The following is a 13453-nucleotide window of genomic DNA, read 5'->3' on the forward strand; positions in this document are numbered from 1 at the left end:
TAGATTAAATATTTGCTCACAATTATTGTTTCCTTTCTGCCTTTGCCATGCTTTCCCATCCCATTGACTCTGGGCTTGGCCAAGACTTCTTTTGGTCAATGGAATATGAGTAGATGTGATGTACAGCTCATTGTACTACACAGAAGCTTTCAATGTGCCTGCAATATTTGGCCCTACTTCTCTTGAGCAACACTCAGGATGGAGGCTGCTCCATCTAGGTCCCTGAGTGATTGCGCTGCACAGAAACACCCTGCTGACTCCTGATAGATATGTAGTGAGAGCAAGAAATAAATGTTTGCTGTTTTGAGCCACTGAGATTTGGAGCTGTTTTTAAATCACAGCATAGCCCAGCCCAACCTGACTGATATGTCTGTGATCTCATTTGACTCTCATTATGTCCATGGGATAGAGAAAAGGCTGATCACACTGGGTGGTGTTGGGGAAAGAGCGTGTGATGTGGAATCAAAGGGACCTGGGTAAGAAGGCTTTTCCCATCATTGCTGGCTGTGCAGGCTTATCCAAACAACCCAATCTCTCTGAAATCCTGTTTCTTTATCTGTAACATGAGAATAATAAAACTTACCTTGAAGATCCCCGTGGATCAGAGTCAATGTATGCCAAAGGTCCTGGTGTAGAACCCATCACAGAATAAGCAACTAATACAAGATAGTTGTTTTTTTAAAATTAGTATTTTATTTATTATTATTATTATTTTATTTTAATTATCACTCTGTCACTCAGGCTGGAGTGCAGTGGCGCCATCTCGGCTCACTGCAACCTCTGCCTCCTAGGTTCAAGCAATTTCCTGGCCTCAGCCTCCTGAGTAGCTGGGACTACAGGCATGTGCCATCACGCCTGGCTAATTTTTGTAACTTTTGTATTTTTAGTAGAAACGGGGTTTCACCATGTTGGCCAGGCTGGTCTCTAACTCTTGACCTCCAGTGATTCACCCACCTTGGCCTCCCAAAGTAATCCATGCTAGTAATGGGATTACTAGCATGAGCCACCACACCCAGCCAAAAATTAGTATTTTAAAATCTCTTTTTGACATTGTTTCCATTGAACATATGGGAATGCTGAGCCTAAATCTGTTGCGGGGACCCGCCTAGGCAAATTAAATAACAGAGCTGGAATACAAGTTTTGATTTTCAGACTTTGTGTCCAGAGCTTTCTCCCCGGACTAATAAGTATTGCCTGAGTTCCACACCTGGAACTGTGCTAAGGAGGCTGGAGGGTCGGGGAGGCAAGTGTTAAGAATGAAATCATTGTTTCTCCAAGGAGTGCAAAGTCTACATGGTGAGATAAGCTAAATAACAGAGTTAGTTCCAAAGAAGCAGCTGTTTTTTTTTAAGGCACACAATATTCTGATTTTCTAAACTTTGAATGCATAAGAGTCACCTGTGTAGCTTATTCAAATGCAGACTCCTTGGTCCCGCCCTAGAGTTTCCACTTTAATACTATCCTGTATGATTAGAGGAAGTAGAGCAGAGTGGGCTTTGGCACAAGGCTCCCTGGGTTCAAATCCCTCCTCTGGCACCTACAAATTAATTACATGATGCTGGGGAAGTTATCTAACCTCCCTGTGCCTCGGTTTCTTCATCTGTGAGATGGGGGTAACATTACTGGTTGTCTTATATTACAGTGAAGATTAAGTTAGGTAATATGGCTAAAAGACATGACACTTAGCAGACACTTAGTAAGTGCTACCCATTAGTATTCTGATGCAGGATTTCTAAAAACCATGAGTCTGGGAACTTCCTTAAGGAATGGCCCAGGACAACCCTTTTCTCTGGTGTCCCAAGTGAGTACCCTTTTATGGGGCTTCTTGAGACAATGGCCTCAACCCTTGTGGTGCCTACGGGGGAATTCCAATCATGGAAGCTTTGATTGTGGAGGCATAGTTGAGACCAGCAGTACATCATGATGACTTTTAAATCATATGCATGCTGCAGGCTTCTGCTCACCCATGCAAAGGTTTGTCTCTGGTAGAAGACCTCCATGAGCAAACTTCATTTGGGAGCCATCTCTGGCTGTCAGATGGGCAGCAATCCAGAGAGGTGCCTGGTTCTTGGTGCCCTGAGGCTGAGTCAGGCAGGATCTGTCTCAGTGGAAACGTTTCACTTATTGCTCTTGCCCTGTGCCAAATGCCTCATTTTGCCCCTTGTTAATCATCAGATATTAGCGTCCATAAGAGTCACATTTACCAGGAGAGAGGTTTTCTTCTTCTTCTTTTTAAATGTCTTTGAATAATTCATGTCCAATTTAGAAGGATTAAATATGGTGTGTTCTCCCACTCCAGCAAGAGCTGGAGGTGAAAATCTGGTTTCTCAGACTGCAGAGGCCAGGCTGCTGGGAACCCTCCCGGATTCAGCCTCTCTTCACTGCTGAGAACTGTTCGACTCAAGGCCTGCTGGCCTATTTTTCCCTGTTGTCTCACTTGCCTGTACTGGCTCTCCAGTTTTTCTTACTCTTCAAGACCCACTCCTGCCACCTTCTACAGAACCCTTAGCAAGCCATCCTCCCACACCTGCAGAGATAGGGAGCCTAGGCCGTGGGAAGGCAGACTGGATCTTCTTTGGGAAGTGCAGGGTCTGGAGCTGGGAGGGCTGCCCATTCCCTGGGCGAGGAGACTGCTGCCACATATGTTCTGCTGTGGGCCCAGAAGGAGCTAAGGGACAATGCAGAGCAGGCTCCTCTGACCAGTCTGCCTACCTGTGCTCAAATTCTGGCTCTACAGCTCCTTGCAGGTGGTGACCTTAGCCAATAACTTCATTTCTCTATTGCTTCAGCATCCTGATCCATACAGGAGGATTGAGAACAAGCCCTTCTCATAGTGCTGTCCTGAGGATAAAGGTGAAAACACAGGAAATATAGAAACATAGCAACGTTGAAAACATAAATAGAAACCACTTAGAACAGGGTCTGTCTGACATTTGATAATCTCTCAATTAACATTAGTGGTTATTATTATGCATCCCTTAGATCAGAATTTGAAGTTTATAATGAGGTATAGGTTTTATTGTATTTTATTTGTTCAATTAAAAATTAATTTTAATTACATAAGGAATTCATGAATACATTCTCCTTGTAAAAAATTAAAACATTACAGTGGAAACTAAATATCATTTGACTACCCCCATTGCCAAGCTCCCTAGCAGTTATCCATTTTCAGTTTGGTATGCAGCTTTCTACAATTTTTAAAAAGACATATATATGTATATATATATGTACTTGTAAAAATCATACAATATATAAATGTCTATTATAAATGATATCACACATGTATGCATTTTTTACTCAACATTGTGTCTTAGAGATTATTTTATTTTAGAACATAGAGATATGCTGTATTCATTTTAACAGCTTTATGCTATTCCATATTATAAGGATACCACGTTTAATTTAGCCATTGTTTAAAATTTCACCAATGCTGCCATAAATATCCTTGTAGATATCTTAATATATGAATATATCTTAAAGGTTTCTCAAGGATTTTCATTTTGCTCATTTTTTAAAGTGGTTGTACAACACAGCTTCCCCATCCATTTATACTACCAAATTTAATTTTGCCAATCTAAGCAGTGTCAAAGAATATGCAATTTTATTGATGTTTTAATTTGAATTTTCCTTATTCCTTAATCCTAATAAAGTTAAGCCTCTATATATTTATTGCCTACTGGTATTTTTTCTTTTGCGAATGACCTGTTTGGTTTGCTGCCTGTTGTTTTATTGAGTTAACTTTCTTTTTCTCACTTATTTTTTGAAGTTTTAAAAATATATAATTTGGACAGTAATCTGTGTTATATTTGGTGACATTAATTTCTTCCATCTATTGTTTGTTTTTTGTCCTATACATGTGCTTAATTTTGATTTAGCCCATTTATATTACCCTGTTCCTTGATGACTTTTGCTTTTATATCCTATTTATAAGAAGACTCCTTATCTTCAACATCATAAAAACATTTTTCAATATTCTCTTCTATTTTTAAAAAGTATTAAGTCTTTCATCCATCTGGGCCTTATTTTAGTAAATGATGTAAAGTAAGATCTAATTTTATGCACTAGTCATTGAGCTAAGAGCTTTATGTGCGTGATCTCAGTCACTCACACTATCCGAAAAGTTTGGCACACTCACATCCATCTTCCGGATGAGGAAACATACTGAGAGAGATGCAGTCATTTGCCTCAAGGTCCCAAAGGTCAACATAGAGTGGTCATCTGAAATGACATCCACCGCTGAGATGACCCAGGTTTGTGTGTGCCCAAATGCCTCTTCTGGAGTTCCCTGCAGGTTGAACATGGACTGATCACAATAAGAGGAGGAATTTGGACCAAGTAGGGAAGATCCTCTCTCATGTAGGAACAGAAATTACTGAGCATCTCTGAAGACCAGGGAGACAAGCTCTAAAGCAGGCAGCTGACCTCTGAAAAGGACAAAGAATCCCACAGTCTCAGCACCACGACTCACATGTATCAGCTTTGGGCACCGCAACTCTAGGCTATGAAAGCTTCTTTAGGGGCATCCAACCCAGACAGGTCCTGCACCTCACTGAGTAGAACACTGGTCCAGGCTTGGCTCTTCTCTCTTTACAGCAGCAGGGGGCCACGAGGCTGTGAGCACAAGCTCTCCTTCATTACCCATTTCTGCTGGGCCCCTGACTGGGGAGGCTAAGTATGGGGTGGGGATGTTCCAAGGGTCAACAAAAGGAGGAGGATGAAGGGAAAAGCCAGCCAGCTGAGGAGAAAAGCTCTTTCTGCTATTACCCTGCCCATCGCACAGCCCCCCACCCACTCACCTGTATGGGCTAGAAGCCTGGCCCAGTTGTTCCATCTTTCCCCAAAGGGCCATGAAACACACACTTAGCAATGCAGAGCGGTGGCTCCAGGCACCCTCAGCATTTACTATAAATCACGGAGACAGGAGAGATATGAGTCCCCACCTGCAGAATCACTGAAGCAGCTACTCTGGGGATATCTTACCTGAAAATGGTTTTCCTGCTTCCTCCACAGCCCATTGGGGTTTGGGGGCCAAACACAGAGAAGCTATTTCCTGGGGCAGCATTCTCGAGTCCTGGAAAAGTGTTTTTGATATGATCCTGACATCAAGACCCTCTTAAATGCTGGCATTTTCTGACCTTCCTTAGAACTATTTTCCCCTGAAACCGTGCACTCCATGCCCGCCCTCATGTCCTGTGGTTTTTTTATGTTCAGCCCTGATTATATGTGTTTATTATCTTCTTCCCACTAATAGACATTAAGCTCCTTAAGGGAAGGACTGGCCTTCTTTGTGGGAGATCAGTAAATTCTATTTAATTTCTTTTTAAAAAGGTACAAGGAAAAAATTCAATCTTCTTTTTCCTAATAGACCTTTTCTCCAAATCAGCTGCTTTCTTTCCTCTGCTCAGAACAGAATGCAGTCATTCCCCTATCTAAGCCTTTATTCAGGCCATTCTCCCCTTTCTTCTCAGTCTGAGCTGATGTTTAGACTCTCAGATGTGTTGCTCAAGCTGCCCTTGATATGTTCATTTTAACTGCATGTCGTATTCTATATAATGGGAGGAAAAAGAAGAAGTGGCTTTTTCTGCGGGGCTTCCCCTGAGTCTCCCCCTTGGCCCTAGAGCTGACCTTGTCTGTCCCAGCCATGGAAGAGGCTGTGCACAGCAGCTCAGCAGACTTGTGCTCCAGACCAGCCAGTCCTGCCCTCTGCTCTTCATACCCAATCCCATCATCATCAGGTGGGTGATGCCCTCCAGGCGCCCCCACTCAAGCACAGATGCTGCTTGGAAGGCATGGGGAGGCTCACTGGGCCCAGGCTGTCAGCATATCAACCCACATCAGTTAATCAGACTAACTTGTGTATTCTGTTGGCTCTGTCACCTCGTGGTGGGCAGTTTCCTACCCAGAGCCCCCAAGCTTTCCTTTCTTGAACCCAAATTCACATGATAGAGCTTGTCCCCATGCAATTTGGATTTAGCAGACATCTCTATTGGTGGACTAGTGGGAGAAAGGCAACATTTCCTTTACCAAAAAGTACTGAATTTAAAAAGATTAAAACATGATTTCCCTCCCTCCACCTGCCTTCAGTGAAGATGTCTTCCCCTTAGATAAATGTCGGGCTTATTGATTATTGGATTATACATGTTGGTTTCTTGAGGTCATTAGGCAAGGACACACATGGATGCCCTTTGTGGGGTGCCATAATTTCCAGTGTTGACTACAGAGAAGTGGATTCTCTGCGGGAAAGGGGAACCTTGAGTGGGCTGGGCCTCTCTTGCCTTGCTCCCTTGGCTGTGGAGCTTGTGAGGGTCCCAGTGAACTTGAATTAGGCCCCATGTGGTGGGCTCTGTTGCCTCACACCAACATCCTGTTTTGTCAGGCTATGCCGTTGGTGCCCAACCTCTTAGCTTATTTTGCTTATTTTACCCCTGAGTCTGGTTATGTTTCAGTTTGGGCAGAATGCAGGTAAGACGTGTGTGTGCCCAGCCTGGCTGTGAATGTGGTAGTGAGTGAGAGTCTCCCCAGGACAGCCTGGCTCAGTGGCAGGTGCAGGTGGCCAAGGGCCAGCTTCTCCCTGTCCCTTGTGGGCAGAGTCTTCAGTATTGCCAACCCTGAGCGATGTGGGTTTATGTCAGAGGGAGAGGTGGTTTCCTTGTCAATTCCCTACAGGATTGCTTTAGGCAGAGGTCTTCATTGCTGCAGTTAGAGTCCATTTATTTTCCGCACCTGCATGAATGATCGTATGGGAAAATGTGGCATAGGGTGTAGTTTTACAACAGGGCAGATAGAGACAAACTCTGCTGTGGGAATGGAGGGAGATTTCAGGGGTTTGGGAGGTTTGAGAGTGAGTCAGAACTTGCTGAGGACAGAACAGGAAGAGCATGTGATCTTTGAGGGCATGTTTTGTCCCCAGAAGAGAGCTGAGCCAGTAAAAGGGTGGGGGCATCTGGGGAACAGATGGGAGGTGGGGGTGGGGGGAGTGAAAGGCCATCAGGCTTTAGTGACACACAAAACCTTGAGTGTGACCAGGAATTTGGATTTCTGTCTATAATAGGGAGCACCCTTCTGAAGGTAGTATAGGTTGGTTTGATTTAGAAAACTCACTTAGGAGGCTGGAGTGATTCATCACTCCAGCTGGATTGCATTTTTCCAGGAAGAAGGCCTCCTTGAGAAGAAGATGGGTGAGTGAAGGCAACAAGCAATTGACATGGATCGAACATCTACACCGGGTAGCTTTGTGTGCAGCTCTCTCGGGGCTTGTGGCTGTCTATAGAGAAGCCCAACAAGTGAAGGGTTTTCTAAATCAAACCAACTTATACTGCCTTCAGAAGGGCGCTCCCTTTTATAGACAGAAATCCAAACAGAATTCTGGCATAAAGAGGAGTTCGGCTGCACAGCAATGACTTCTTCAGTCGCCTTTTGTTCCTTGTTGAGGGAGGGTCTGTGGTCACTGAGGGCCAAGGGCCATAGCTCTCAGGTTTTGGAAATGGCCCCTTGAAGAAGCCTGTGGGAAGTGAATTGCAGCTGTGATTAAAGTCAGGTCAACCAGAAGTTTCAGAGTTCATGGTGAGCCCAGGACACCCTCTTTCCTGGGGGTCAGCTGAGGCAGTAGAGACTGCACATCTTCACTGGGGGACCCGTCCTCTGTGCAGGGGAAACAGCCCAAATACCAAGGACTTTAATAGGATGGCAGTGTTGCTTAGACTCCCAGGCAGTGCTGTCTAGGTGGGGAATGGGCTAGGACAGGGATAGGTGAGATTTGAAGAGGTAGAGAGCACAAAATGCAGGCATCCCTCAAAAGAAACACATCCAAATGATTTTGCAAGTACCATTAGCTAACGTAGTTGAGTGTCTTTATGTGTAGAATTATGTAAGGAGTATGGAAGGCAGGTCAAGACCAAAGTGAAATGGTGCCCCTGCTTTCTTGGGGTCCACTTGCCATGGAAGACACGTTCACTCATTCGTTCATCCCACAAATACTGAACTCTCACCATGAGCTGGCTCTGCACTAGATGTGGGGACATGACCCTAAAAGGGAGGGAGGCATAGCAAACTAATATAGTGAAAGGGATAATCTGTATTGGTTTGAAACGGATAAACTCTCTAAATAATGCCTGTGAGGTCTTAGGAGGCTGGAGTGATGAAACTGGATTGCATTTTTCCAGGAAGAAGACCTCCTTGAGAAGAAAATGGGTGAGTGAAGGCAACAAGCAATTGACATGGATCGAGCATCTACACTGGGTATTGTGTGCGGCTCCCTGGGGGCATGTGGCTGTCTGTAGGGGACCCCAGCAAGCGAAGGGATGCTTGTCATACACCATGATGAGAGTGACAGTCACACTTAAAATAGTGCTGGGAAGAAGGGAGGAGGGAAGGAGGGAGAGTAAAAGGAAGGAAGGACTCATTAAGAGACCATCGGTTCTGTGTGTGTGTGTGTGTGTGTGTGTGTGTGTGTTATAGGGAGGGGCAGCCTCAGGAGACCCAGAGGGACCCTGTGCTTCTGTTAGTCTCTGTGATGTTGACACTGAAGCCATGAACACACAAAGATCACAGACGGAAGGAAGAAGAGCTCCGGCTGTAGTTCCTGTGAGGTACTATGTGTCTCAGAAAAAGTATTAGGGAAGTAGGGAAATGGCTTTTTGATGCTGCTGCTGCATAAACAGGCTTCCCAGGTACAGGCGTATTTTAATGTGATGTTAAAAGACAAAGAAGGAAGAGTCGAAGTGCTGTCTTTCAGGCCTCTGTGTTGCCTCCTGAAAACCCATCTCATAGAAGTAGACCTAGGAAAGGAACCCACCTGGCAGCAACTCCTGGGGGCTGAGGGGCAGGTTGGAGGAGGGGAAGGCAGGAAGGACACGCTGACCACTTAGGTCTCTGGCATCACACAGGGAACTCTTGGCTAATCCTCCAGGGAAATCCGTACAGGCTGAGGCCTGGGAAACCAGCTTCCTAAAGGGTACCCTGTACCTCAGGTTCTGATTTTTCATTCAGTTTACATAGCCTGTTTGCAGAGCCATCTTAAATATCCTTGCAGTGCATCTGGTGTCAAAGCTTAGGGCTGCCAGCAAGGTCTCCCTGCTCCGTGCCTCTGCCCATCATTCTGTCTTGGCTCGGTGAAAGGCTGCCCGAGGTATTTTTCTTGCTTGGCTTAAACATTATATCATTTGGGTTAAACATCACCCTCTTTGGCACCCTCCTTAAGTCTAATTTATGCATTGTTTTTTTCTGGGAAGGCTTCTAGAACTACCGTACCTTCTGCCTTGGGGCTCCCAGGGCTCTATGGGAAACATGATTACTGCACTAAACAGGCAGTCCTATAGGGGTGTGCTACTGAAATGCTGCAGCCTGAGCCCCTCATCCCTCCACGTATATTATAGTTTCTCTGCCAAGGCAACCAGTGCACGTGCCCACCCTGCCTGTGGGCTTTGAAGTCTGGCATGGGCCCTGCTCCTCACCAGGACCCTGAGCCATCCTCAGTTGGTGCTGGCTGAAGGCCCCAGCACAGGAAACACGTTCCGATTTGTCTCCACAGAGTAACTATGCTCACTGCGACACCTTTCATTCCTAATAGGGAGGATGAAAACAAGCGTGAATGCATATAAACATATTGGATTCCTAAGAGTTGGAGTGATAGAGACAGTGAGGGAATGAATTAGAGAAGGGGCGGGGATCATCAACCTGACTGGCTTTCTAATTTTATAACCCTATTGTGCCTCCCAGGGTAGCCACAGTAAACACAATCCCCTGATGGTGGCAAGGGCTTTATATCTAAGAACTGGAAAACTACCAAAGGGACTCTTCCCCAGAATCTCTTCCCTGGAGATCCATTCACCCCACAATCCAGAGAATGTCAGTCTTCATGGGATGCTGAGATAGCTGACTCAGTTCCCACCCCTGCCCCACACCCATCCAACCCAGAGAACTCAGTCCTGAAAAACAAAAGGATCAAGCTTTTGGGGGAATCTAACTGTACACACTGGTCACATGTCAGGGGGATGCAAAGATTCTTTTTCCTATTAATTTCCACTGTGATTTTAGAGACCTTCTATAAATGCATTAGACCCCCAGCTCCCTAAGAAGGTAAGAGAATATAAGTTATTAATTGCATACCCTACATCCAGTATAGTGCTTGGCACATAGTAAGTGCTCAATAAATGATTTTCGGCTGAGATGTTGTGTGTTCTTTGCTGTTTAATTTATAGTATCTTAGTGGGCTCTGGAATTAGATGAGCCCATATGTGTGCAGCAGATACTGTGGGGAGCACACTCCAGTAGATGAAAAATGTGGTGTTCAGAGGGTGTGGCTGTTCAAGCAAGCAGCACAAGGGGGAACCACTGTGAGGAAGCTCACAATCCCCATGTGTTTGTGTGTCTTGCACTGTTCTTAGCACTCTGCATGTGTCAGCGCCTTTTCTCCTCTCTGCCCACCTGGGAGGCAGGTGGTACTCATCTTTCTTTTACAGATGAGAAAGCCAAGGCAGAGTAAAGAAATGACATTCCCAGGTAACACAGCTGGTAAATGGTACAGGACCTCACCCCAGGCTAGCTGACTGGAGGGTTCATGCCCTTAACAACTTCCTTCTACTGCTTCTCTGCAGAACATGGCCCTAACAGTGGGCAGCGTGAAACTGAGGAACACAGCAGGAAGCTGATTTAGGCAAACTCAGCAGGTAAGCATGGGGTTAGTCAACACAAGGGCCATGTCCATGGCTGGCCACTGGGGTCTGGAGCAGGGAGGGTCTGGATACTAGATCGATGATTGAGACAGGGATTCATGCATGAGAGCAAGGCAAGAAGGCAATGGCCAGAATCAAGCAAGAGAGCTCCCAGGGCTCAACGTCTGGTTCATAGTAAAGCTCACAGTGCTGAGTCCCAGGGTCTTATAATACACTTCTGAAATACTCCTTCTCTAAGCTCTGTGTTGGCTAAATTCTAGGGCAAGGCTGAACATCAGTCTCAGAATGTTTTCTTAAATAACGGAATGGAAAAAAGCAGAAACCATCCAGCCTTGTCCCAATGCACAGACTTGCTCTGTTCCCTTACAGTGAATGCATTCTCTTTAGGCCCACCCTGTTTTTTCACGCCATCCAACTGGAGCCAGTGTTTATTTCCAAGGTTGTGTTATATGATGGGGAAAAGTTCTCTGGAGGAAAATTCTGGGGCTCATTAAACAGTGGGTAGAAGAGGAGGAAAGAATGAGGGAGGGAAGTAAAGAGAAAATTATACCAGGATGATGTTTTCTTTTCCTGTAGGAAAGAATCTAAAATAATTGCATCTCTTGTTTAGAGCATTTTTATTTTTCACACTTCATTCCTGTTGATGCAAAGGAATGAGTTACGAGATTGCATTCTTAGGGGGAAACTCTCCCCAGGAAATACATTGCTGTGTCCACAGGACTTTTTAGGTCATTGAGGGAATGGGTTGGAAACCACTATTTATTTACAGTGGAAGATGATTGACTAGAAGTTCCTTCCATTCCCCTTTGCTTTTAAAACACTTTGTGTTTATATATTTATTTGGACAAATTGATTGGCCTCCTTTTGGGTGTAACTGAGAAACCTAGGAATGCTTGTCTAAGATTGCTCAGTGCAAACGCAGGCTGGGGAATACTCCCTGATTATTTGCTGGGGGACTTATGGTGAAATAAGAAAGGGAATAGTGGCCAATACTGTTAAGCAGGCAGCTTTTGCAGGCAACAGGCCTTCTACAAGTCCAGCTTTTTCTTTGAAGTGACTAATGCCTTAATTCTCTCTTAACAACCATTAATCAAACCAACCCATAGGACACAACTTCAATAGCAAATTGAGCCTAAAGTATAAACAGCATATAATGGCTTTGTTTTCCCATCTCTTTGGCATTGGCATTTTAGCAGAGTCCTTGACTAATACAAGTATGTCCTGGATGGTTGAATTTCAGGAACTGGCCAGAGGCTGGTAGGAGGATTATTATGGGCAGGCTGGCTTTCCTCAACTCTTAATAACACCACCACTCCACACAGAAAAGAACTTCTCTTATGACTGCCCTCTTTTCCTCATAAATCCCTCAATGAGTTTTCTGAGAATAGGCCCAATGGGCTGGCTGTTCTGGAAGGACTTTAATCAGCTTTCTTCACGATGGACTGGAGGGAAAGGTGAGAGAATGCCAGGGGAACAGTTCTGCAGTTGCTTTCACTGATATTTCACAAGGGTGAAAGTTTCCTGAGCTCTATCCTGTGATATCAGCATTTGAGCTGGGAGACTTTGAGAGTGTTATGAACTTTGGTTTCTGGGAGAAGTGAAAGAATAAACTGGGGAGAGAAATTGAGAGAAAGAAGGGGGGTTTGGAGTTGAGGACTCTGTTAGTTTGCTAGGGCTGCCGTAACAAATACCACAGAATGGGTGGTTTAAACAAAATAAATGTATTTTTTCACCATTCTGGAGTCTGGAAGTCGGAGATCAAGGAGTTGGCACGTTGATTTCTTCTGAGGCCTCTCTCCTTGGCTTGTAGATGGCCATCTTCTCTCTGTGTCTTCACATGGTCATCCTTCTCTACATAACTATGTCCTCTTCTTATAAGGACACCCATCACATTGGATTAGGGCCCACCCTAACGACCTCATTTTTACTTAATTAAAAGTCCTATCTCCAAATACAGACACATTTCAAGGTACTTGAATGGGGTAAGGACTTCAACATACAAAATTTGTGAGGATACAATTGAGACATAACAAGGAGTGAATTTGGGGAAGCTTCTGCAACCAGAAGTTACGTACGTCCTTCTATTCGTGAGGAGCCAGCTCTTGGTTACAGAGCATAGACACTAGAAATCCAGTACCATAGACATTATAAATCACCTAGGAGAGGTTCTAAGGCCCATATATTTTCCATTGGTTTTCCAACTTGGCTGCTTATTAAAATTACCAGGAAGTTTTTAAAAACACTAATGCCTAGACACTCACCCTTTGAGACCCTGATTCAATTGGTATGAGGTGGGGACCAGAGTTAGTAATTTTTAAAAACTTCTCAGGAGATTTTAATGTGCCACCAGCATAAAAGAAACTAGAGGCTAGAGAGGCTCGATGACTTGTCCAAGATCAGAAAACATGTGTAGACTAGTGCACAGGGCTCCTGACTTGGGTTCTGTGGCTCTTCTGCTAGTACATTTCTTTCCATTTCTGAAATACTGTTATTCCATCAAGTTTCCTGTGATGGATGTCATGGTGCCCCAGACCCCCTGTCCAGCACTGAAGCACTCCTTCCCCCTACTGCTAGGGGCGTTGGTACACTGGTCCACCATGTAGAGACTGCTGGATGAAGAAGTATGAAGACAGGATAATTCTGAAGGGCCCTTTCACCTCCAGAGCTTCCTGTAGTCACTGCATTGCAATTCAACTGCTCCATTTGCCCAATCCTCCTTCTCCCACTCCTGTCAAGGGAACTTGTAGATTCCAAAAACACCTTCCAACAAATCCCTGCTG

The 13453-nt window shown here is 44.8% G+C and overlaps 1 long non-coding RNA gene across 1 annotated transcript in view; it reads left to right on the top strand.

The window, feature by feature from the left end:
- The window catches only part of LOC129528270 (uncharacterized), a 57381-nt gene extending 45290 nt beyond the window's left edge, over window positions 1-12091 (top strand). Inside the window, exons 3-5 of the long non-coding RNA XR_008673507.2 lie at window positions 8163-8190; window positions 10596-10667; window positions 11914-12091. This is a non-coding gene — a long non-coding RNA (uncharacterized lncRNA). The remainder of the gene's footprint in view (window positions 1-8162; window positions 8191-10595; window positions 10668-11913) is intronic.
- The last annotated feature ends 1362 nt before the right edge of the window (window positions 12092-13453 follow it).

The sequence above is a fragment of the Gorilla gorilla genome, chromosome 17 (assembly GCF_029281585.2).
Source record: "Gorilla gorilla gorilla isolate KB3781 chromosome 17, NHGRI_mGorGor1-v2.1_pri, whole genome shotgun sequence".
NCBI classification, from domain to species: domain Eukaryota; kingdom Metazoa; phylum Chordata; class Mammalia; order Primates; family Hominidae; genus Gorilla; species Gorilla gorilla.